Source organism: Balaenoptera physalus (assembly GCF_965194825.1).
Source record: "Balaenoptera physalus genome assembly, chromosome: 7".
NCBI classification, from domain to species: Eukaryota; Metazoa; Chordata; class Mammalia; order Artiodactyla; family Balaenopteridae; genus Balaenoptera; species Balaenoptera physalus.
The window spans coordinates 5,622,313-5,647,571 of record NC_138886.1 but is presented as its reverse complement, the minus strand read 5'-3'; the positions used below and the strand labels follow the sequence as shown (position 1 = coordinate 5,647,571).

Genomic DNA, 25,259 nt, shown 5'->3' with positions numbered 1-25,259 from the left:
TGTTAACAGTCAACTCCTCACAGATCTTCAGGGAAGCCTGTCAAGGAAGGAAATCTTGGTGAAGTAATGGAGAACACTGAACACTACCTTGACAGAGTCTTAGGGGAGGATATGTATAGAATATTAGGGCCTGGGTTGGGGGATTTTTTTTCAGTAATTAAAAAAGAAAAATTAAGGTATTCTTTACATGAAATAAAGTCCACCCATTTTATAAACTTTTTTTTTTTTAAACTAACTTTAGGTTTGTTTATTTATTTATTTATTTATTTATTTATTTATTTATGGCTGTGTTGGGTCTTCGTTTCTGTGCGAGGGCTTTCTCTAGTTGCGGCAAGTGGGGGACACTCTTCATCGCGGTGCGCGGGCCTCTCATTATCGCGGCCTCTCTTGTTGTGGAGCACAGGCTCCAGACGCGCAGGCTCAGTAATTGTGGCTCACGGGCCTAGTTGCTCCACGGCATGTGGGATCTTTCCAGACCAGGGCTCGAACCCGTGTCCCCTGCATTGGCAGGCAGATTCTCAACCACTGCGCCACCAGGGAAGCCCAGTCCACCCATTTTAAGTGTACGTTTTGATGAATTTTGGTGCATAATCATGGAACCTCTGTCACAACTGAGATTATAAAACAGTTCCCTCGTTATTACAATTTTTTCTGTGCCCCTTTCCAGTTAATTCCCTTCTCCAACCACTGGTTCCAGGCAACTACCCATCTGCCTTCTGTCTCTGTAATTTTGCCTTTTCAAGAAGTTCATGTAAGTGGAATAATACAAAAACCATGGACTTTTGTATTTGACTTCTTCCACATAGCATGATTTTTTGGTATTCATTCATATTGTTGTGTATACTGTCTCTTTTCTTTTCCTTGCTAAGTTTGTTTATCCATTTATCAGTGGATAACATATGAATTGCTTCCGTTGCTGGGGCTCTTGTGAATACTGCTGCTATCAACAGTCCTGTACTCGTCATTGTGTGGACATATGCTTTTATTTTTGCTGGAGAAATACCTAGGAATGGAATTTCTGGGTCATAGGACAAGTGTAAATATGGACCTACAGATGGACTCTATTCGGATCCTGTTGCTATGTGTCTGTTCTTCTACCAATGTCATACTATCCTGGTTACTGTAGCTGTATAATGTATCTTGAATTAAGGTGTCATCAGATTTTATTGTTCTTTTTCAAAATTGTTCAGCTATTCTAGGTCTTTGCCTGTCCCTATACAGTTTAAAATTACCTTGTCAATTTCTTCAAAAAAGCCAGTTAAGATTTTGATTGAGATTGCGCTGTCTATTATCCATTTGGAGGGGATTGCCATCTTAATATTGGCTTCATGAGGAATCAGTATTCTACAATCCATGAGTACGTCTCTCAGTGTTTTTAGGTATTTTATAATTTCCCTTTGCAATGTCTTAATAATTTTCAGTGTACAGGGCTTGCACATCTTTCATTAAGTGTATAAAAAAGTATTGTTAAACGATATTGTAAATAGAATTGTTGTTTAATCTTTCTAACTTTTTTTTTTTCACTAGACAATGAATTAAGCAAACCTTCACTGAAGCTTAAATTGTGGTACAGAAATACATTTCAACGGATCTAAGTCCAACACCATGAAGAAATTATGGCACCAAAATTTTCCCTCCTCTATCATACACACTAGGATTAATTTACATTACTATTCAATCTAGTTTTCATTTTTCTAGGCTTTGTCCATACAGATTTGTGCAGTTTTTCAACATTAAATAGAAATCTTAAATCTATTGGGGTGGGGGGAATCAGACCTCAAGCCAATAAATGTTCATCAGATCTACTGGGACACTGTTCAAGAACAAAATCCACTTTGAGCATTGGTCCTCATAATAGCACCAAAACATTAGGTACTGTGCGCTAATTACAGAATCAGACTGATCCATTGATTGAAAGCTTTTTCAGTGAAGCTCTGAATCAACAACATGTTTAAAAGCCAAAAGTGTTCCAACCACTTGATTTCAAACCAAGTAGAATTTATGTTTAGAAACACTAAAAAAAAGTGTTTCATTTTTAAATACGGAAGGAATAAAAACATCACTGCATCATCCAGAAAGAATCAAAAATTGTTTGAGGACAAGAAGAAATACAAAATTGAGTCAACTTTGCTCTTTTCTCAGCTGCTTAAATGTCCGTATTAGCAAATACAGCTAAAAGATGCCAACTCTTTTAAGCCTGTATTTCTAGTCATTTCCCATTGACCATTTTGGAATTTTGTATGTTATGTTTTATGGATAGCGTTCTGCTTCACTGTGTAGTATGTGTGAATAATCTGAACAGTTCTCATTCATCACTTGATGTTACTCCATGGTGAAAGAAATACCAGTCAGAGGAACCGTCAGAACACTATCACATGCATCACAAAGTCACAGAACTTTTTAAGTCACAAGATGGCAAAGACATCGATTCTGCTTTGAACCAAAGTTTATGGCATTACCATTAATAGAAATTAGTGGAAATGGCTGCAAAAGTAAAAGTTAAGGTGAATCATCTGAGCTGACTTGACTTGTTGAATCCAATACAACCTTTATCTTAAATCTCCTTGCTAACAAATTTAGTGATAATTCTTTTATACTACTACTTAGCAAGTTAATAAAGCCATGGTACTCACGAGAAGCTAATCTCATTTAATGGGGGGCACAGAATGGCATACGTTTTCCATACAGTTCTGCCAATATTCCCTAGTATCAATCTACACCTTCTTTGCTAATCAACACCAGCTTATTCCAAAAGAGCTCATGGTAACGAAAAATGCCAAACTCCCTTGACCTTAAAAGAAAATTAAGCCCAGGGTCCATCCCCCCGTTCCCCCTCTGGGGTATAAGGTTAGTGTAAACCCACAGTGTAACAGTGTATTGCTTTATGGCGTGGGTGTGGTTGGGAGGGAGACACCATGGTGAGGAACGTATCAATTAAAGTCACACAAGTATAGGAAGCAGTGAGATAGTAATACACAAAATGGATAACCACAGTCATTTTCTTAGAGGACTCGACTCGTGGAAGAAGAACTTTGATTGGTGCTGCAAAAACATTTGTATGAAGTAGAAATTGGTTTCAATAACATTAGTAGAGAGTATGTTCTAGTAAGTGGAGGTAACTGGATGCAAAATCCTGGTAGCAATTTAATAGAACAGTCCCAGATGGCTAGGCTGAGGCCAACGCCTAATGAGGACGAAAGCCTTGTCTGTGGGGAATTTTAGATGATACCTGGAGAAATATTACACTGTACATAAACCAAATTGAATCGTTTTCACAAGTGTTGTAAAGTTTCATATAGTAAAAGGTTTTTTCTACATGCACTTCAATGTCACAGCAAGAGTGGCATAGGATACCTAAACAAAGAAGAGAGCATTCATGCAAGATATCTAACTCCTAGATATAATAATGCATACAATTCAAAATGATTACACTATCATTACATCTAGGGCTTTCTGCAACTACAAGGTGGTGGTTATGGAAAGCGTGGCCCTTGGTATCAGTATCTAAAAAGCACCCACCATCTTCTTCTATGTGTGTTCTCTTTTTGAGTTTTTTCTTCATTTTTCTTAATCAACTCTGCTGTTGTTGTTGCTTCTTAGCAAAACTGGTAAAAAAACAAAATTGTAATCATTGACCATAGCGCTCTGGCAATCAAGACGTTTAAAACCTTCAATCTTCTGGGGCGAAGAAAGCACTGTGTGACATTTAGAACTCTGATTTACAAACAGGGTGGTCACAAATTTTCCTGGCTTGAAGGCTTCCACAACTTTCCTGATCAGGTCATCATAGGTCGGACTTAAGTTCGTTTCAAAGCTAACGTAAGAAAATTGTGGTTCTGGAATGATGTGAATAGTCCAATAAGTTCCATCCGATTTCATTCCATTCATTGAATAGCCACAAGGATTGAACAGTGTGGGATCAATGACAGAACCTGGTATCAAGTCACGAATTCCACTCTCACGAGGGACATCCTTTGCAGTAACACCATCTTTCATGAAGAACTGGTCCATAACTGCTGGGTCAAGCTCACTCATCAGAATTTCCAGGGTTTGATCTGGCTGATTGATTACCCGACTCCCTGGGAAATTCAAAGTATACAAGTACCAACAATCAGAATTCATGCCTCCCATACAATATGCTGCTCCATTTGGGAAAATTGCATTAAGAAACTCTGTTTCTTCCTGGAAATTCCGGTGTGGATACCCTTGGTGAGAAGACTTCATGAAATTCTTACAAGAATAAAAGAAGCTTTGAGCCAGACCCACTGTAATCCCTAGCAAGTTTCAGCAAGGGAACCAGTGCTTTCAGCAAGAGGGAGTACCACATGTCTTCAAAATGAAACGTCTCTTGGAGACAAACATGCTACTCTCACTGAGTACATAAGCTTCCTGCTTGTCAGTTTTTGTCACACTTATGATTGAACACTGCACATCCTTCAAAAGTATGTCCCACTCGGATCTTGGGATGGTGCGAAGATCCCCAGATCCTTGGTTTGCATCACGTTGCTGCCTGGAGAACCAAACCTCCATCAGCTTCTCGGTCCCTTCGAAAAAATGTGCAACTTCCATCACCGTGAGACTAGCGAACAACCAACAACCACAGAAAATCAACTAAATTAAATCTCTTCTCCCGCCGCTGCCACCGCAGCTGCGGATTGTTCCAGCTGTGTTAACTAAACTTCAGGTTCCATTTTTGCTATAATTTTATATTAACTTTTTTTTAAAAAGGGTTAATAAAATTTTCCCGGCTTTTTTTGTGTGTGTGTGAGCGAAAGTTGAACGTGAGTCTGTTGGAAATAGAGGCAGATACAGCTCAGTCTCTTGTAGTCCGCTGTTTCCCCGTTAGAGAGAGTAGAGCGAGCGCTGACTAATGTCGCCAGCCATACTGTGGAAGCCTCAAACTTTTTATTGCTAATGTATAGAAGTAAGAATGACTTTTGTATACTGAACTTGTATCCTGCAATATGCTAAATTCACTTATTAGTTCTAGTACCCTTTTTGTGTGTTGCTTAGGGTTTTCTCCGAACACTCGGAGTTTTTTGTTGTTGTTTCTGTCTTTAGATCTTTTGTCTTTAGCTGAGCTGCTTTGAGTCTGTCCCACATATGAGTATGAGTAATTCAAGGGTCAGTGAGAGATGAGTGTACAGAATTTGGAGATCACACCGTCTCTCTCCCTTCTAAGATTACTCTACACTCTACGGCATTCGTAGTTTATTGGCTTCACTTTCCTGATTCACCAAGTCAGAAATGCTGTGAGTTTCTCTATGCATGTTCCTACCCCTCTGTATATGACATGTCATAGTATCCAAAGACAAGAAATTGTTGATTATAGGAACTTAAAAAAAAAAGGGAACTTTTTTTCAAAATGATTCTTGAGTAATGACAGAAAATTCAGATAGTTAACATAATATTTTGTTGATAAACAGGAAAGGAATCTCTTATCTGGCAGTGGAATAACTTGGTCACTTTACAGAAAGAAAACCCAAATTCTGATTTTACTTTTTGTCTATCACTCATTTAAAAATTTGCAATAAAGATTTATAAGTCCTTTTCTTAATGAATAAATAAATTTATTAACATTGAGCCAAGATTTCCAGTATTTTTAAACACAATTCAATATTTTCTTCAAATTCACTATCTGTAGGCATTATAAATCTAGACAAACAATTTATTTTCCTCAGACCCTTTACGTTTACCATTAATAGTTTATCCTCAAATTTGTCTTCTGGTTATCTTTTATCATTTATAAACCTTTGAATTAATTAATATACCTTCTTAGGTATGTGTTCATGAATAGATGACAAAAATTTTTTTTTAATTTTATTTTCTATTTATTTATTTATTTTTGGCTGCCTGGGGTCTTTGTTGCTGCACACAGGCTTTCTCTACTTGAGGCGAGCGGGGGCTACTCTTCATTGCCGTGCGCGGGCTTCTTATTGCGGTAGCTTCTCTTGTTGCAGAGCACGGGCTCTAAGCGCGTGGGCTTCAGTAGTTGTGGCACGTGGGCACAGTAGTTGTGGCTCCCGGGCTATAGAGCGCGGGCTAAGTAATTGTGGCGCGCAGGCTTAGTTGCTTTGCGGCATGTGGGATCTTCCCAGACCGGGGCTTGAGCCCGTGTCCCCTGCATTGGCAGGCGGATTCCCAACCACTGAGCCACCAGGGAAGTCCCATAGATGATAAAATTAAACCTCTTAACTAGTTGTAAAATTGAACTGACTATATCACATTAAATAAAACAATGCATAGATTATATTTGTTTACTCTCTTAATAAACTAATAATTTTCTTAATGAAAAAAACAGACAAACCACATTTATCTTACACACATATTCCTATTTCTCTGTAACCATTTATATTAGCCAACTTTAAAGTTAAAGTTTCTAGACACAGGAGAAAACTAGAAGACTGGAAACCAAGAACTGTCTAGCAAATTTTTCTATGAGCATACATTTTATGTCACTTTAACAAATTTTAAAGTGGCAAAATAAGCATGGATATATCATTTAGAGAAATTTACACATCCAGTTAATCAATCTATAGGTAATTTTTATATAAAAATAAGGAGGAAGGGTAATTTAAAACTATATGTGGTGCCCAATGTTTGGATCTTTTCCTTTAGTTAGAAATTATCCATATATCCAAAGATTATTAATTAACTTAATTTATCATTTGTTTAAGAGATCTTTAAGTGGACTAAACATCTGGAAATTAAAACTTAGACCAACACATCAAATCTTTATGATTTAAAGCATTATAAGAATTCATGAGATTATCATTTTAAAAAGATATTTTATTATATAAGTTCTTTCAATTAAATTCAATTTTATTTTTTATAATTTTAAACAATTTGTGGAAACAATGATAACTTACTGGATCCATAGAACTAATAAAGTTAATTTAGAAGGTTTAAATCATGAGAAATTAACCCCAAATCTTACACTGATTTAATTATTGCATTATTTTTATATCATAATAAAATCAGGAGGCATAGAGTTACTTTTAAGCTAATTTTATCTCACTCTTGTATATAGTCCAAAGAATCATCTAATTATCAGGAATATTACATAAATATTTTAATATAAATAAACCTCCTATGGTCATATATCCAAAAAGATTTTTAAGACTCTTGGATATACTAAGCCTAGGTATAGGAAACAAAACTATTACCCAAACCCACATTTAAACTTTTGGGTTATAATTCCAGCAAGGGAAAAGTAGAAGCAAAAATAGTTTAATTTTTCTCTCTTTCTTATGGAAATTTTGGACTGTTAATCTGTACTAGATATTTCTTGAGTCTGCACATAAGGACAGAAAAACTATTTATAATTAGTTAATCTCCAGACTTTCCCAAGAAAAGAGAAAATATGGGAAAAGAAGGAAGAAAGAAGTGAGAGCAAGCTGCCTGCAGATAGATGAGAGTGGCTGATTATCTTCTCTGTGTAAGGAGAGGAGAAGACTTAGACAAAGCAAAACCCATTTTGACACGCCCACTCAAAACTACCAGAGCTAAAGTCAGTACAGCTCGTTTAAATAGTAATTCAGATTCTTGGCATCCTATTAAGTCATGTCCTTTAAAAGCTGGCACTTAGTAAGTATGGAAGAAAAGAGGAGGTCTCGCAGTTTAAAAAGGTGATCTGTCTTTTAGATGGGCAAGACAGAGACTTTCCTCATGAGGTTTCTTCCCTTTTTTGTTCTGCGTTTAATGTGTCTCTTAAATGAAAAATCTTATTCATAACAAAATTTTCAAAATGGCAACTGCAATTTCAGATTGGTACAATTATACCAGTTAGAGAGAGATACATATGCGTTCAAATATGAAGAGAGCAGGTATTTGGCCCAAAGGGCCAGGAAAAGAAGACCTCACAAGAATGGTGTCAGTAGGAATGGTGCTTATGCAATCTTGAGAAAGAAGAATAGAGCTAGAGGTATCACACTCCTTGGCTTCAGACTATACTACAAAGCTATAATAATCAAAACAGTATGGTAGTGACACAAAAACAGACACATAGATCAATGGAACAGAATAGAGAGCCCAGAAATAAACCCATGCACTTAAACAGTCAACTGATCTATGCCAAAGGGGGCAAGAATATATAATGGGGAAAAAGACAGTCTCTTCAATAAGTGGTGCTGGGAAAACTGGACAGCTACATATGAAGGAATAAAATTAGAACATTTTCTTACACCATATACAAAAACTCAGATTAAATGTAAGACCAGAAACCATAAAACTCCTAGAAGAAAGCATAGAACACTGTTTGACAGAAATTGTAACAATATATTTTTTATCTGTCCTAAGGCAAAGGAAGCAAAAGCAAACATAAATAAATGGGACCTGATTAAACTTAAAAGCTTTTGCACAACAAAGGAAACCATTGACAATATGAAAGGACAGCCTACAGAATGGGAAAAAAATATCTGCAAATGATATGACTGATAAGGGGTTATTATCCAAAATATATAAATAGCTCATACCACTCATTATCAAAAAAATAAACAACCCAATTAAAATAGGCAGAAGACCTGAACAGACATTTTTCCAAAGAAGACACAGAGATAACCAACAGACACATGAAAAGATGTTCAACATCACTAATCATCAGAGAAAGGCAAATCAAAACCACAGTGAGATATCACCTCACACCTGTCAGAATGGCTATCATCAAAAAAGACCACAAATAACAATTGTTGGCAAGGATGTAGAGAAAAGGGAACTCTTGTACACTGCTGGTGGGAATGTAAATTGGTGCAGCCCCTATGGAAAACAATATGGAAGTTCCTCAAAAAACTGAAAAAGAATTACCATATGATCTAGCAGTTCCACTCCTGGATATATATCCAAAGAAAACAAAAACACTAACTTGAAAAGATACACGCACCCCAATGTTCAAAACAGCATTATTTACTTACAGTAGCCAAGATATAGAAGCAACCTAAGTGTCCATCAACAGATGAATGGATAAAGAAGATGTGGTGTGTGTGTGTGTGTGTGTGTGTGTATGTGTATAATGGAATACTACTCAGCCATAAGAAAGAATGAAATTTTGCCACTTGCAGTGACATGGATGGACCTGGAGGGTATTATGCTTAGTGAAATGTCAGACTGAGGACGATAGATACTGTATGTTGTCACTTATATGTGGAATCTAAGAAATAAAACAAATTAATATAACAACTGAAACAGACTTAAAGATATAGAGAACAAACCAGTGGTTATCAGTGGGGAGAGGAAAGGCAGAGGGGTTAAGAGCTACATACTACTATGTATAAAATAAATAAGCTACAAGGATATATTTTACAGCACAGGGAATATAGCCAATATTTTATAATAGCTTTAAATGGAGTACAAGCTATAAAAAAATTTTGAATCACTGTGTTGTACACCTGAAACTAATATAATATTATAAATCAACTATACCTCAATTTAAAAAAAAAGAGAGAGACTGGTGCTTATGCAAACTTCATATCTCCAGAATCTGGTCAAAGGCCAGGGAGTCACCAAGTGGAGTCCCAATGAACCCCCCAACAATTGATGTCTATCACTACTACCCTTAGAAAACAGGGCTTGTGGAAATTCACTTTAACACCATTTGCTTAATGGTAGAATTAGGTTCTTAATTCAACCAACCCAAGCAATCAATAATGAGCGACTGTATACAGGACTTGGCTGTAGGTATATACAAAGATGGATCAGACAGAAGACATAGTTTCAGCTGCCTAGGGAGCTCACAGTCTAGCTCTTCTTTTGAGCAAAATATTGCTTAAGTTGTTGCCTTAATGGTAGGATAAATCTGCCTTGGAATTGATCCAAGGTGATTTAATTACTGTGAAATAGTTACACCAATAAGACTTAAATTCCAGAGAACCCCCCTACTGGATTCCAGCATGCTGCAGAATATTAGGATTCCTGTTCTTATGTTAGTAAGCCAGGCCAGCCCTATTTTCTGTGATGACTTTTTTTTTTTAAATAAAATAATGCATTCACTAGTTTAAAAATATATAAAAATGTAGATTGACAAGTCTTACTCTGACCCTTGTGCATATCTACTTGGTTATTGCATTCTCATTTCTCCCATGAATAAACACTATAATCAGTTTCTTAGATGTCTTTCCATTGTTTCTTTGTGCAAATACACGCAAAAATGAATTCATATACTTTTAAATCCCATTCTTACACAGAAGCTAGAATACCAGTTCAAAGGTGGTCAGGCAGGAGGAATTCTGTCTTACTTGGGAGAGGATCAGTGCTTTTTTTTCTAGTCAGGCCTTCAACTGATTGGATGAAATCCACCCACATTAAGGAGGGCAATCTCATCCAAAAACACCCTCATGGAAACAACCAGAATAATGTTTGACCAAATATCTGGATATTCTGTGACCCAGTTAAGCTGACATAAAATTAACCATCACAAGGGTCTTGTCCCAATTAATGGTAGAATAAATGCTACTCTGGTCTTGCCTAACAACATTTAAGAGGAAAACCCAAATGGATCAAATTGTTTCCAGACTGTATCTCAGAACAAAGCTAAAGAATATTTTTAGCAATGCAAAAATATCTAGGACCCAACATGGTAAAATACACAATGTCTGCATCCAGTCAAAAATTACTAGGTACGTAAGGAAGTAGGAAATATTCCAGTAACTGACCAGAAATGACACAGATGGTAGAATTAGTAAATATGGACATTAAAATAATTATTATAATTGTATTCCATATGTTTAAGAAGCTAGAGGAAAGATTGTGTTAGAGACATGGAAGATGAACTTCTAGAGATGAAAACTACAGTTGCTGAGATGAATACACTGAATGAAATTGATGTCAGAATAAACAGTGTAGAAATAAAGATTAGTGATTTTGAAGACAATGTAAACTGTCCAAAATGAAACACAGAAAGAAAAAAATCTGAAAAAAATTAATGAACAGAGCATCAGTGAAGTACGGGGCCAATTATATGTGTAACTGGAGTGTCTGAAGGAGGAAGGAAGTGTGAGGGATAGAAGAAATAACAGAAGAAAAAAATGACTGAATAAAAAGCACCTCCAAATGTAAGGAAAGTAATAAACCCATAAATCCAAGAATCTCAAGGAACTCCAAGCACAAGAAACATGAAGAAAAATGGTATCAAGGCACATTATACTCAAATTGCTTAAAACTAGTGATAGAGAAGAATGTTAAAAGCAGCCAGAGAAAATGAAGATTAGGATGACAGCAGATCCCTCTTTGAAAACAGTGTAAGCCAGGCAACAGTGGAGCAATATCTTTAAACTAGCAAAAGAAAAACATCGTCAACCTAGAATTACTTTCTTGGTGAAAATATTTTTCAAAAACAAAGGCAGGGCTTCTCTGGTGGCGCAGTGGTTGAGAATCTGCCTGCCAATGCAGAGGACACGGGTTTGAGCCCTGGTCTGGGAAGATCCCACATGCCACAGAGCAACTGGGCCCGTGAGCCACAATTACTGAGCCTGCACGTCTGGAGCCTGTGCTCCGCAACGAGAGAGGCCGCGATGGTGAGAGGCCCGCGCACCGTGATGAAGAGTGGCCCCCGCTTGCCACAACTAGAGAAAGCCCTTGCACAGAAACGAAGACCCAACACAGCCATAAATAAATAAATATATAGATTAAAATAATAATAATAATAATAATGATCCTAACAATAAAATATCCTCTTTAAAAAAAAAAAAAAAGGCAATATAAAGTCTTCTTCAGACATATCAAAAACTGAAAGAATTCATTACCAGCAGGCTTGCACTAAAAAAAATGTAAAAGAATGTCCTTGAAGCAGAAGAAAAATGATACCTGGTGGAAACCAGAGCTACAAAAAGAAAGTGAAACACTGGAGAAGGGTAACTACCTTGTAAATATATAATATTTTTTCTCATTATTAATTAATTAACTTATTTATTATTTATTTTTGGCTGTGTTGGGTCTTCGTTGCTGCACGCGGGCTTTCTCTAGTTGCGGAGAGCGGGGGCTACTCTTTGTTGCGGTGCACGGGCTTCTCATTGCAGTGACTTCTCGTTGTGGAGCACGGGCTCTAGGCACATGGGCTTCAGTAGTTGTGGCACACGGACTCAGTAGTTGTGGCTCACGGGCTCTAGAGCGCAGGCTCAGTAGTTGTGGCGCATGGGCTTAGTTGCTCCGCGGCATGTGGGATCTTCCCGGCCCAGGGCTCAAACCCGTGTCCCCTGCATTGGCAGGCGGATTCTTAACCACTGTGACACCAGGGAAGCCCTTTTCTCATTATTTAAATATCTTTAAAAGATATGTCTTTTAAACAAAAGCAGAAATAACACACTGGCATTTACAGCTTATGTAGAAGTAAAGTTTATGACAGCAGTAGCACAAATGGGAGTGGGAAAATGGAAGTATACTGTTGTAAGATTCTTATACTTTATGTGAAGTAATATATCATTTGCAAGTAGATTGTGATAAGTTAAAGATGTATATGATAAACTCTAAAGCAGCAGAGTTATAGCTAATAAGCCAACAGAGATAAATTATAAAAATGAAGATATTTAATTAATACAAAAAAGGGCAGACAGAAAAACTTGGAAAAATGAACAAAGAACAGATTACATAGCAGTACATCTGAAACTTATTTTTTTTAAAAGAACAGATTGTATAAATATAAAATAGCAAGATGGTAGATTAAATTCCATATTGATATATGTTAAATATAAAAGTCTAAACATCCCAATAAAAAACAGAGATTGTCAGATTGGATAAAAAAGTAAGACCCATTTATGTGTTACCTACAATGAACCCACTTTTAATATAAAGATACAAATAGATTAAAAGCAAAAGGGTGGAAAAAGATGTACCATGTCAACATTAATCAAAAGATTAACTTGAGGGCTTCCCTGGTGGCGCAGTGGTTGAGAATCTGCCTGCCAATGCGGGGGACACGGCTTCGAGCCCTGGTCTGGGAAGATCCCACATGCCACGGAGCGGCTGGGCCCATGAGCCACAATTACTGAGCCTGCGTGTCTGGAGCCTGTGCTCTGCAACAAGAGAGGCCGCGATGGTGAGAGGCCAGCGCACCGCGATGAAGAGTGGCCCCCGCTTGCCGCAACTGGAGAAAGCCCTCGCACAGAAACGAAGACCCAACACAGCCATAAATAAATAAATAAATAAATAAATAAATAATTTAAAAAAAAAAAAAAAAGAGTGGAGTCTCTGTTTCCCACAGTCCTGTCGAAGTCCTGCAGTCAAATACCGCTAGCCTTCAAAGTCTGATTCTCTGGGAATTCCTCCTCCTGTTAAAAAAAAAAAAAAAAAGATTAACTTGAATGTCTATATCAGACAAAGTAGATTTCAAAACAGAACATATTACCAAGGATAAAGAGAGTCATTTCATAATGGTAAAGAGGTCAATCCAATAAGAATATATAATCCTAAGTGTTTATATATGTATTAGAGAGTCAAAATACATGAATCAAAAACTGATAGAACTGCAAGGAGAAATCCACAATTATATTTGGAGATTTTAACACCTCTCACTCAATTGATAGAACACATAGACAAAATCAATAAGGATATGGGAGATTTGAACAATATAAACAACTGTCTTGGCTTAATTAACATTTATAGAACACTCTACCCCTCCACCCCAAACAGTAGAATACACATTCTTTACAAGTGCACATGAAACTGTTACCAAGATAAATCATTTTCTGGGCTATTAAAAAAGTCTCAATGAATGTAAGCTGATTCAAGTCATAGAAAGTATGATCTCTGACCACAGGGGAATTAAATGAGGAATCAGTAACAGAAAGATATCTGGAAGAGCTTTCAATTATTTGGAAATGAAATAACACACCTTTAAATAAACCATGAGTCAAAGAAAAAAAAATCAAAAGTGAAATTAATAAGTATTTGGAACTGAATGAAGGTGAAAATGCAACATAAAATTTTGGGGATGGGGCTAAAGGGAAATTTATTTAACACTAAAACCCTGTATTAGAAAAGAAAAAAGCTTCAAATAACTGACCTTGGGATCCCATCTTAAGAAACTAGAAAAATGAAAGCTAGTGAAACCCAAATTAAGCAGAAAAAAAGGCCAATGTGGAAATCAATGAAATGGAAAACAGAAAAACCATAAAGAAATCTATGAAACCAAAAGCCAGTTCTTTGAAAAGAGCAGTAAAATTGATAAACCTCTAGCCAGACCAATCAGGAAAAAAAGAGAAGACAAAAGAGCAACCTAGAAAAAACAGACAAGTTCCTTGAAACACACAAACTGCCAAAACTCACTCAAGAAGAAACAACCAGAATAGGCCCAAATCTATTAAAGAAACTGAGTTTGTATTGTAGTTAAAAAACCTTCCCACAAAGAAAATGCCAGGGCCTGATGGTTTTACTGGTGAATACTACCAAACATTTAAGAAAGAAATATTACAAGTTCTATACAGCCTTTCCAGAAATTACAAAAAGAGGGAACAAACACTTCCCAGCTCATTCTTCAAGGTAAGCATTACTGTGCAGATGTTCCCTCTTAGTCTCTTCTCCCTGTACAGCCAGAGTACTCCTTTTATATATAATCAAATCCCAGTCTCTCCTCTGCCCCAAACCTCCAGTGCCTTCCCAGCTCCTTCAGAGTAAAAGCCAAAGCCCTAGCAATCACCTTAGGCAGACAAGATCTCCCCACCTTCCTGCAACTTCTGAATAATGTCCTTTTACTCTACCTCTTACCTACTCTGTTCCATCCACGTTGACCTCTTTGCTCTTCCTTGGACCTCCCCCAGTCATCCTTCCTGCCCACTGACTTTGCAATTGCTGTTCCCTATGCTAGGAAAGTGCTTCCCCCATAGTTCACGCTACCTCCTTTGGGTCTTTGCTCAATTGTCATCTTCAGTGATGGTGTTTCTGACCACTTTACTTAAAATTATAATCTCAATCCCCACTCCTCAACCTCAGCAATCCCATCCCTCTTACCTGCTTTTTCTCCCTAGCGGTTTTTACCCTCTTATGTATTCCATAATTTATTTTGTTGTCTGTCTCCCCTCCCCCCAATGGAATGTGAACTATCGAGGGGCAGGGATTTTTCCCCCATATTCTACCTGTTGTAACCCTAGAGCATAGGACAGTACCTAGCTCTTAGTATGTACTCTGTAAACATTTGCAGAATATTTCTCTCTTAATGGTGCTCTCTTTGCTTTGTTCTCAAAAAAAAGAAAGAAAAAGAAAACCACCTTCCTGTCTAAAGCGATATATTCTCAGATTGCCCCATAGTTTGATGACCAGGAATTTTTAAACCCATGGATTTACGAGAGGTGTTACTCTCCTTTGCGGGGAAGGAGAGGGGTAATTACGAAAGCAACATCAGGAAAGGAGAACTGACAGAGGAGTTCTTAGGCAGATCAGTTTCAGAAAGGATGATGTATGAAATTGAGGCTTTGAAAGTTGATTCCTTTTTAAATAAATACTTGCATACTTCTTGGAAAGCTTACATGAACCCCCATCCAGGCATCAATGTACCCCATTTTGAAGGCTAAGACCAAAGTTTATTTAACTTAATGATAGATCCTTGCTATTTAAACAATCTACAGTGAATATAAGTGTATTCATATTCACTTGTATGTGTATGTGTAGGCAAGTCTGTAAATTCCCAGAAATAGAATTGCTGGGTCAAAGGGTAAATAAATTTGAAGTTTTGAGAGATATTGAATATTGCCAAATTTCACTTATGGGGCTTTTTTGAGAACTCAGGAATCAGATATGCAAATCCTAGGCAGAGTCAAGAGCTAGCAACTATAGGACAAAGTTAAAGGCAATTTTGTCACCTTAAATAGTGGAAAGCTGCAGAATTAATTAAACACTGCTTTCAGTCCTTAGGAGACCACGTACAAACCTGATAAGCCCCCCGCCCCTTGTCTTTGTACAACTCACTGGCAGGAGGTTGAACACCCAGGGCTCTGGACACTGTTTTTCATAAAGCTTTCTGGCTCACTTGCTCTGGAAATGTTGAGACAGGAATCAGCTGCAGCCAGCCAGGGCTGACTGTCCGTGTTCTTGATGTGGTTTCCTGGAGACCTGCCTCTCATCCTCCCGTGGCCCAAAGGCTCCTACATCCATTTGTGAGGATTGGTTGGTTGTGGGCGCCGTCTAGATAAGGGAAGCCAGTTTTGGGGTACAAGTGCCGGCATTTGTAAGTTAGCAAACTTACTCTTTCTAGTCAGGAAAATGTCATTTTTAAAAAGCCCTTGACAAGGAGAAAGAGAAAAATTTACCTGAGACCTTGAATCAGCTCACAGACTGAGAGCCTAGACAGATGATAACGCATTTGGCTCAGCCTCCATTTTGCAGGTGAATGAGGCTCAGAGTGGGGCAAGTGCCTCCCCGAGCCTCCCACTGGAACCCAGGGCCCTGCTGTCTTGCAGGGCTTCTCTCTACCACCCACAGCTGCCTCTCCTCCACGGTCACCAGTGCTTTCCTATCCAGGTACAGGGAGGTTTGCATTAGAGAAAGACAACCCTTTAGCATGGATTTCTACCACCTGGCATGACAATGGATAAAGCTACTTATTGGTGCTGTTTGTACTTCTGGTATATATTCCACTTGGGGTCTTGTAAAGCAGAAGGAACGAAGGGAAAGAAACCGAACTGTATAGACTGTACTCACTCTAGGACCACTCATATAATTCTCACCAGCCAAATCAAGTCCAGCAATGGCGTGCCCTCTCACCGCCCCAGAGGGGCTCTGTTCACAGGGAAGCACCAAGCAGGGCCTCTGGCAGTGAGTGGGCTCCCCTGAGGAATGGGACATTTGAAGAAGGAAAGCAGTGTTTTTATTGAGGTATAATTTACATATGGTAAAATTTGTCCCTTTTAGAGTATGAGTTTTGACAGTGCTTGTAGTCATGTAACTACCACCACCCTTGAAATCTAGAACTGTCCCATCACTCCCTGCCCCTCCCCCGCCAGTCCCAATTCCTTTGGTCGTCAATGCATCCTCCCAGCCCCTGCAACCACTTTTCAGTTTTCTGTCCTTAGGATTTTGTCTGTTACAGAATATCATAAATAGAATTATGAAGTGTATAACCTTTTTTTTTTTTTTAAAGGGAAGAAAGGAAGGAGGGAGGGAGGGAAGAAATGGGATTGAGTTTTGTTTATTTATTTATTTACGGCTGTGTTGGGTCTTTGTTTCTGTGCGAGGGCTTTCTCTAGTTGCGGCAAGTGGGGGCCACTCTTCATCGCGGTGCGCGGGCCTCTCACCATCGCGGCCTCTCTTGTTGTGGAGCACAGGCTCCAGATGCGCAGGCTCAGCAATTGTGGCTCACAGGCCTAGTCGCTCCGGGGCATGTGGGATCTTCCCAGACCAGGGCTCGAACCCATGTCCCCTGCATTGGCAGGCAAATTCTCAACCACTGCGCCACCAGGGAAGCCCCGTGTATAACCTTTTGAGTCAGGATGCATTTAAGATTCATCCATGTTGTTGCATGTAATCAACGTGGTTCATTCCTTGTCATTGCTGAGTAGCATTCTGTTGTATGAAGATACCCCAGTGTGTTTATCCATTCAGCTGTTGAAGGACATTTGAGTTATTTCCAGTTTTTGATGATTATGAATAAAGCCACTGTAAATTCACATACAGGTTTTTGTGTAGACATTAATTTTCATTTCTCTTGATTAAATAATTAGGAATGGAATTGCTAGGCCATATGTTAAGTGTATGCTTAACTTATGAGAAACTGCCAAACTGTTTTACAAAGTGAATGTATTATTTTGCATTCCCACCAGCAGTTCCTACCAATTTGCATTCATGCCAGTTGCTCCACATTTTTACCAGCACTTGATATTTTCTCCCAGTCTTTGACTTGTTCTTTTCATTCTCTTAACAGTGTCCTTAGAAGAGCATAAATTTTGGGAATTCCCTGGCGGTCCAGTGGGTAGGACTCCACGCTTTCACTGCCATGGGCCCAGGTTCAATCCCTGGTTGGGGGGAACTAAGATCCTGCAAGCCTCATGGCACGGCCAAAAAAAAAAAGAATGGCATAAATTTTTAATTTTGATGGGAGTCCAATATATGAGTTATTTCTCTTAAGGTTCATACTTGGTATTGTACCTAAGAAATTTTGCCTAACCCAAGATCACAAAGATCTTCTTCTAGAAGTTTTCAAAGTTTTAATTTAACATTTAGATCTATAATCCATTTGGTATTAAATTTTATATGTGGTGCATACTGACCAAGTGTCATCATTTTGCATATGGATGCACGGTATTCCAGGACCATTTGTTCAAAACACTATCCTTTCTCCATTGAATTGTCTTTGCACCTTTGTGGAGAATCAATTCAGCACATGTGAGTGGGCTACTTGTATGCTTTTAACTGATTTCTAAATTCTGAAAGGAGAATGGTAAAAGGAGGAATCTTCCAGTCTTTCTATACTACTCCTTTCTCCACTAGGAAGCCTCTCCTAACATCTGTAGGCAGAATTATCCACTTCTTCTGGGTTCCTTTTTATTATTATTTACTTATTTACTTACTTATTTGGCTGCACAGCACGGTTTGCGGGATCTTACTTCCCCGACCAGGGATTGAACCTGTTCCCTCGGCAGTGAAAGCACGGAGTCCTAACCACTGGACTGCCAGGGCATTCCTGGGGCTCCTATAGCTATTATGCATATACTTATTATTGAATTTTTCTCACCCTTATGATTCCTTGTTTCAGGGTCTGCTCCTCTCTCCTTCCCACCTCTCTCTCAAGACCAAGCATCCTTGGAGGCCCAGAAGTGTGTCTTCTTCCTTTTAATCATCTTCATCACCACTGGCTCTATAATGTTTGTTGAATGAATGGCCCATTCTCAAATCTCTGATGACAAGTCAAATCTTTGATTGACAAGTGATGACAAGTCAAGAGTTTTATGAGAGCTATACCAGTCAGATGAGGACCAAGAAGTGAAGATAAAGACCCAATTCTCTTTAAAGCAGGAGCTGTTTCTTATTCTACTTTGGTGTGACGTCTGTTTTGCCAGGCACGTGTAGGGTGGGTCTGTCATACCAGGCACATTTGGGTTATTGGTGGAATCTCAGCTTCAGAGCACGCCTTAGCTTCTTGAGTCCCTCTTCCTGTGGGATTCCTTCATGCTGGGCTTCAGTCACTGTGGCTTTGTTGGGAATACAACTCCCTACTTCCCTTGAGTTGTTTTGGAGATCAGGCAAGAAAAAGTAAGGGAAAACGCTGGACAGTATTGAGAATTATTGACTGATTAACCTTTGCAATTCATTTGTGTATCAGAAGCCTAAGACTCATGAAATATTTACTGTTAATTCCAGTATTTAATTGGTTGCTTCTCCTTCTCCTAGTACTTTGGAAACATAATATTTACTACCTAGAAATTTTACTACCTAGAAATTTTCCTACAATAGATCTTAAATATTCTGCTTAACATTTTGATCTCAACTAATTTACTCTGATTCTTGGTTTCTATGAGAAGTTTAACAGTTTGGACTGTCTGTCCAGATGATGAGTGGTGCCAGGGTGTATATTTGGGAACTCTTAAAGTTGCAGCCCTTCAGGCATCTGTGAAGGCTGCAGACTGGAAAGCTGCAGTTACTTGTGAGAGTATCCAGGTGCTTCCTATGAGTGGGAGATGTGTTTCTGTGCCTTTCAGTCTCTGATGTGCCAGGCTGCTGGCTTTCTCAGATGTCTCTATTTTAATCAACCTGAGCTACATCTCCCACTCCCACCCAGGTCTTGACCATCTTAGTTGCATATACTTGTATATACAGTCCTCCCCCTCACATGCACTCCTTAGCCAGGGGTATGCTGGGAGTCAGTAGAGGTGTCAGGGCTGGGTGGAATTGTTGCATGTTTCCTCTCCGGGAACGTGGCTCTCACCAGAAGCATCTCTAAATAAGATGCCACGTACCTGCAACACATAGAGCACGGTCTTTTTAGGTTCACAGCATGGAACTGAGCAGCCAAACTTATTGCATTTCTAATCCTCTGTCTCATCCTTCGTATGACATCCAATCAGGAAATGGGGTCAAAATCCTAGAACACATTGCTTTCTCCCTTTTTTATTAACATTTTTTGAGGTAAGATTTACATGCCATAAAATTTACCATTTTAGTGTACAGTTCAGTGATTTCTAGTAAATTTATAGAGTGTGCAGCCATTACCACAGTCCAGTTTTAGAACATTTCCATCATCCCAAAAAGATCCCTTGTGCCCCTTTGCAGTCAGTCCCACCCCCATGCCCAGGCAGCCGCTAAATCTGCCTTCTGTCTCTGTAGATTTGCCTTTTCTGCACACTTCCTATAAATGGAATTATACAATATGTAGTCTTTGTGACTGGCTTCTTTCATATCACAGTGTGTTTTTGAGGTTTATCTATATCGTAGCGCATATCAGTACTTCCTTTTTATTATTGACTATTACTCCATTCTTTGGATGTACATTTTGTTTATTAATTCATCAACTGATGAATTTATTAATTCATCAACTGACATTTGGATTGTTTCCAATTTTGGCTGTTATGAATAATGCTTCTGTGGACATTCATGTACAAGTCTTTGTGTGGATATGTTTTCATTCCTCTAGGGTAGATTCCTAGGAGTAGAGTTGTTGGGTCTTATAGTAAGTTTACGTTTAACTTTTTAAGAAACTGCCGCAGTGTTTTCTGTAGTAGGGCTGTACCATTTTATGTTCCCACCAGCAGTGTATGAGTGTTCTAGTTTCTCCACATCCTCACCAACACTTGGTTTTGTCTGTCGTTTTGATCATAACTATTTGAGTGGCTGTGAAGAAGTACCTCACTGTGGTTTTAGTTTCCATTTCTGGAATGACTAATGATGCTTAGCATCTTTTCATGTGCTTATTAGCCATTCATATTTCTTCTTTGGTGACACATCAATTTAAATCTTTTATCCATTTTTTAATTGGTTTGCTTACTGTCTTATTATTGTGTGTTGAGTTCTCTGTATTCAAATTCTTTATCAGATATATGATAGAACACAGAATTTTTTAATCTTCCTCACACCAGTACCAGAGACTCTGGAAAGGGGAAGGGACAGTTAAGGTAGCAATAATAATTAATGTGTAATTTTTGAGTCTTTGTTATGACCTGGATACTGGACTATGTGTTTCACAGCGATTATTTAAGACACTTTCTCATTTTCTAAAGGTTATAGGATAATTTCAAACGCTTGCTCTTCAATGAACAGTTTTTAATAGATAAAGAAAAGAAACAATTGATTTGGGAAATTCTTAGATTTACTGGAGTTAAAACTGGTCTTTTAGTATTACCGTAAAGACTAAATGGCTGTTATACAGATGCAGAATACCAGCGGTTTAAACAGCTAGATGTTTATTTCTCGCTTCTGTTAACAGGCTGACATTAGCAGTCCTGCATGTGTATGGGGACTCCACAGAATCAGACACCTGCTATGTTGTTACTTTTAAGGTGTGGATTCTACCTCAGGATCCAAATGGCCACTCCAGCAAGCCTGTCCCCTTGCAGGCAGTGGGAAGTAGAAAAGAGAGGGAGGGCATTCTCATTCCTTTTAAGAACCTGACCCAGAAGTTGCATGTATCGGTTCTGCTCACCATATCATTGGTTAAAACTTAGTTACCTGGTAATGACTAGGCACAAGAGGGACTAGGAAATGTAGTCTTTATTCTGGGGCCATATGTCCATCTAAAGCTTAAGGGTTGATGGTGAGAGAGGAGAACAGATGTTAGGGGACATTGCTGGGCTTGGCAGTTCCTGTAACTAGTCTGTGTGGGATTCCCATTACTTTTTCATCAAAGAAAGTCTAGTTGATATGAGGTTATTGGCCTAAACCTTTTGGAGGAGTTCATTTTACTTTTGTTTTAGACTTGCACTAGAATGTTCTTAATGGTGAAGTAGCGATAAATATGAATTACTATTGCTTAGGGAATGTGAAGATACCTTAGTGATTAAATACAATTCTGGAGTTGCTTTACTGAATACAGATTTTATATACCAGCTCGGAGGAGGGGCAGCAAACAAGAGGACAGCTTCTGCCAGGTTGACTTTGTTTTGTAGTTTTCTTTTCAAGTGGCTCTTTCCTCCTGACTGTGCCATTTAATGAGCAGTTTCTCCAATGTTAACTGTAGCTGTTCTTCTCTGGTTAGTATGTAGTTCTGGATCAATATGCCAGATCTGTCTCTTTAGGAAGAAAAAGAGCAGTACTGTTTCATTTAGAGATGTCATTACTTGTCTAAGGACAACAGTAATTTCTAACACGTGTAGGGAAGCAATCTTCTGGATCCATTTGTCCTTTGTATGTTTAAAACCCTGACAACAAAACAAATTGGTACTGAATGTTTTGAAGAAGCAAACATTAATGCTCTCTGAGTGTTTCATTTCTAGGTTTTCAGGCCTTGGTAACATTACCAAGAAATCTGCTTTCCCGGGTGCAGCTCTATTGCTGAGAAGATTTTAATATCAAAGGAGCCCATACTTTTACAGCCCATTTCAGCTGCCCCAGAGATAACTTGGATAAACATGGGCTCCTCCACGTACCTCCTAATCCCTGCTGGGTCTTACACTGTGGGGAGGTTCAGACAACTTGTTTTCTTTCCCTTCTGGCCCTTCTCTCTACACTCCCCTCCAGCTGCCTTCTTTCCCCCACCCCCAAAGTAACGTGATCTCCTAGGCCTGGTCTGCTGCTTTGGCAGATTCTTTTAGTCTTAGAGAAAGAGAGGAAAAAAATTAACCATTGGTTTTCCAGTTCAGACCTAACAAAACTATAAAAGCCAAAAGCAGTACCAGTGTTTGAAAATAAAAGTATTGTTTGTAAATAACCAGTGCTTGGGCTTTTCTTCTATCAACGAGTTCTACTTAAGTGAGATTAAATTTACCTTATTATAATGATGATAGTTTATCGCCTTTAGATTTTTGCAACATTGCTACTTTTGACTTGTTTGTTTTGTAGATATCTTAATCTTTATTCAGTACTCAGATTAAAAACAAACAAACAAGACTTTCCACGATTTAAAATAAAATTCTGTGGCATTTATTTCAAAAGTTAACCAAAGTAAAAGGGACAAAGACAATTCATGAAATCATGCAAAACCTCTTTAAGTTGAATTCAAGCACTTAGATTTTAATAAGAATATCTCAAACTATTTTTGTTTAATAACTGTTTATAATTTAACTTTAAGTTATGTGACTGGATTTAAGAATTCAGGGTTTGGTTGTTTCTTCACCACCAGCAATATTAAGATTTGAGACCTGTAGTTTGCAACAAATTTTAAATACTTTTTCAGCCTAGTATCCTAAAACTAGTCTGTCACCTCTTAATTATGGGTGCCTAGTGGGTGTCACATAATCGAAAAAATCTAGCAAGGTGGTTTGGAGATCTGGGCTCTTTTCCTGGCTGTGCCACTAACTTGCTATGAGACCTTGTACAAGTTTCTTAGCCTGTTTGTGCCTCAGTTGTCTCATCCGTAAAATGGTCGAACTAGATTCTTTTTTTTTTTTGATTTTTTAAAAAACTTAATTAATTTATTTTTTATTTATTTATTTTTGGCTGTGTTGGCTCTTCCTTGCTGCACGCAGGCTTTTTCTAGTTGCGGCGAGCGTGGGCTACTCTTCGTTGCGGTGCACGGGCTTCTCATTGTGGTGGCTTTTCTTGTTGCGGAGCACGGGCTCTAGGCACGCGGGCTTCAGTAGCTGTAGCACGCGGGCTCAGTAGTTGTGGCTTGCAGACTCTAGCGTGCAGGCTTAGTAGTTGTGGCACATGGGCTTTGTTGCTCCGTGGCATGTGGGATCTTCCCAGACCAGGGATCGAACCCGTGTCCCCTGCATTGGCAGGCGGATTCTTAACCACTGTGCCACCAGGGAAGTCCCAAAACTAGATTATAATTTAAAATGATTAAAGTTTGTAGACCTGTTTTTTTTTTTAATTTTTTATTTATTATTATCTATTTATTATTTATTTTTGACTGTGTTGGGTCTTCGTTTCTGTGCGAGGGCTTTCTCTAGTTGCGGCAAGCGGGAGCCACTCTTCATCGCGGTGCGCGGGCCTCTCACTATCGCGGCCTCTCTTGTTGCAGAGCACAGGCTCCAGACGCGCAGGCTCAGTAGTTGTGGCGCACGGGCCTAGTTGCTCCGTGGCATGTGGGATCTTCCCAGACCAGGGCTCGAACCCGTGTCCCCTGCATTGGCAGGCTGATTCTCAACCGCTGCGCCACCAGGGAAGGCCTGTTTTTATTTCTATTACCTCCCCCAAGCCCCACTGGAATGATAATAAAAAGATTTTTTGAAAAGTGAAAATGCATAAGGACCAAATGAACCCAAAGGGAAAAGTAGATAAGAAAGGTGAACACATTTTTGGAAAATGAGAGGCAGTCAAAAGCGTGGTAATAGACTTAGCAGAATCGAAGAAGCTGAAGCCTAACCTCTTCTAAGAGAGACATTGATTAGAACTAAGCCAGTTTACTTGTACGAACCTGAGAGAAAAAGTCAGAAATTAGAGGCATTAGTACCACGGAAAGCAAGGGGTCGTGAGGCCTTAACTGAAATCAAGGGGATCAGTTGAAAGTCTGTAAAGGAGTTTTTAGATTCTTCACACCCTTCCCCATCCCTGTACAGCCAGATGACCACTTCTGTTTCCCACCTACATGAGATGAGAAGTATTATTGAGAAATTGCCCTATAAAGGCTCCAGACTCAGGGATATTACCCCCAGCTGGGGTGCAGGTAAGCCATTGGGCTGAAAACAGTGGGGTGGGCAAGAGCAGATTTTTTTTTTTTTTAAGTCTGCATGCTGAATAATGAGATTCTCAGCCCTCTTCCAATATCTGGTAGCTAGAGCCGTAACAGAGAAGAGATGGAAAGATTCTTTTCTAGAGAAAAAACAAAAAAATAAAATTGAATGGTCCCAGAGAAAAGCCCATTTGGGGGTTCTCTTGCTGGAAAAGTAAGCTCACCACCTCCCTTCACTGAAGTCCACATTTTGTACCACTTCCATGCATATTTTTTTAGTTCCTCTTTCATGTGTAATGAATGGACAGTCAAATTAAAAGTCTCTATATGATAGATAGAGGGTAAAACAAATTCACAGGAAAAGGGAACATGGTGGAAATAAAAACAATGCAGGAAACAGAAGAAGAATTCAGAAGAACTATTCATTGCTCTCCTCAGAGAAAAATACAGCAAACATCAAACAACAGTGTGTTATTAAAAAGTAACAATCAGAATAAAATGAGCTCTTTAATATTGAAAACATGATAGCTAAAATTTAAAATTCAACACAAGACTTGGCAAATAGTCTATCTCAGAAAGC

General features: G+C 38.6%; 1 protein-coding gene and 1 pseudogene across 6 annotated transcripts in view; one reads left to right on the top strand and one right to left on the bottom strand.

The window, feature by feature from the left end:
* The window catches only part of ABL1 (ABL proto-oncogene 1, non-receptor tyrosine kinase), a gene marked incomplete at its 5' end in the record, with an annotated part of 131,256 nt that overhangs the window by 57,591 nt on the left and 48,406 nt on the right, over nucleotides 1-25,259 (top strand). The window lies entirely within an intron of this gene.
* Nucleotides 1,530-25,259, bottom strand: part of LOC309663759 (S-adenosylmethionine decarboxylase proenzyme pseudogene) — a 29,113-nt pseudogene continuing 5,383 nt past the window's right edge. Inside the window, exon 2 of the transcript XR_014268423.1 lies at nucleotides 1,530-25,249. The product of XR_014268423.1 is annotated as an S-adenosylmethionine decarboxylase proenzyme pseudogene (transcript). The remainder of the gene's footprint in view (nucleotides 25,250-25,259) is intronic.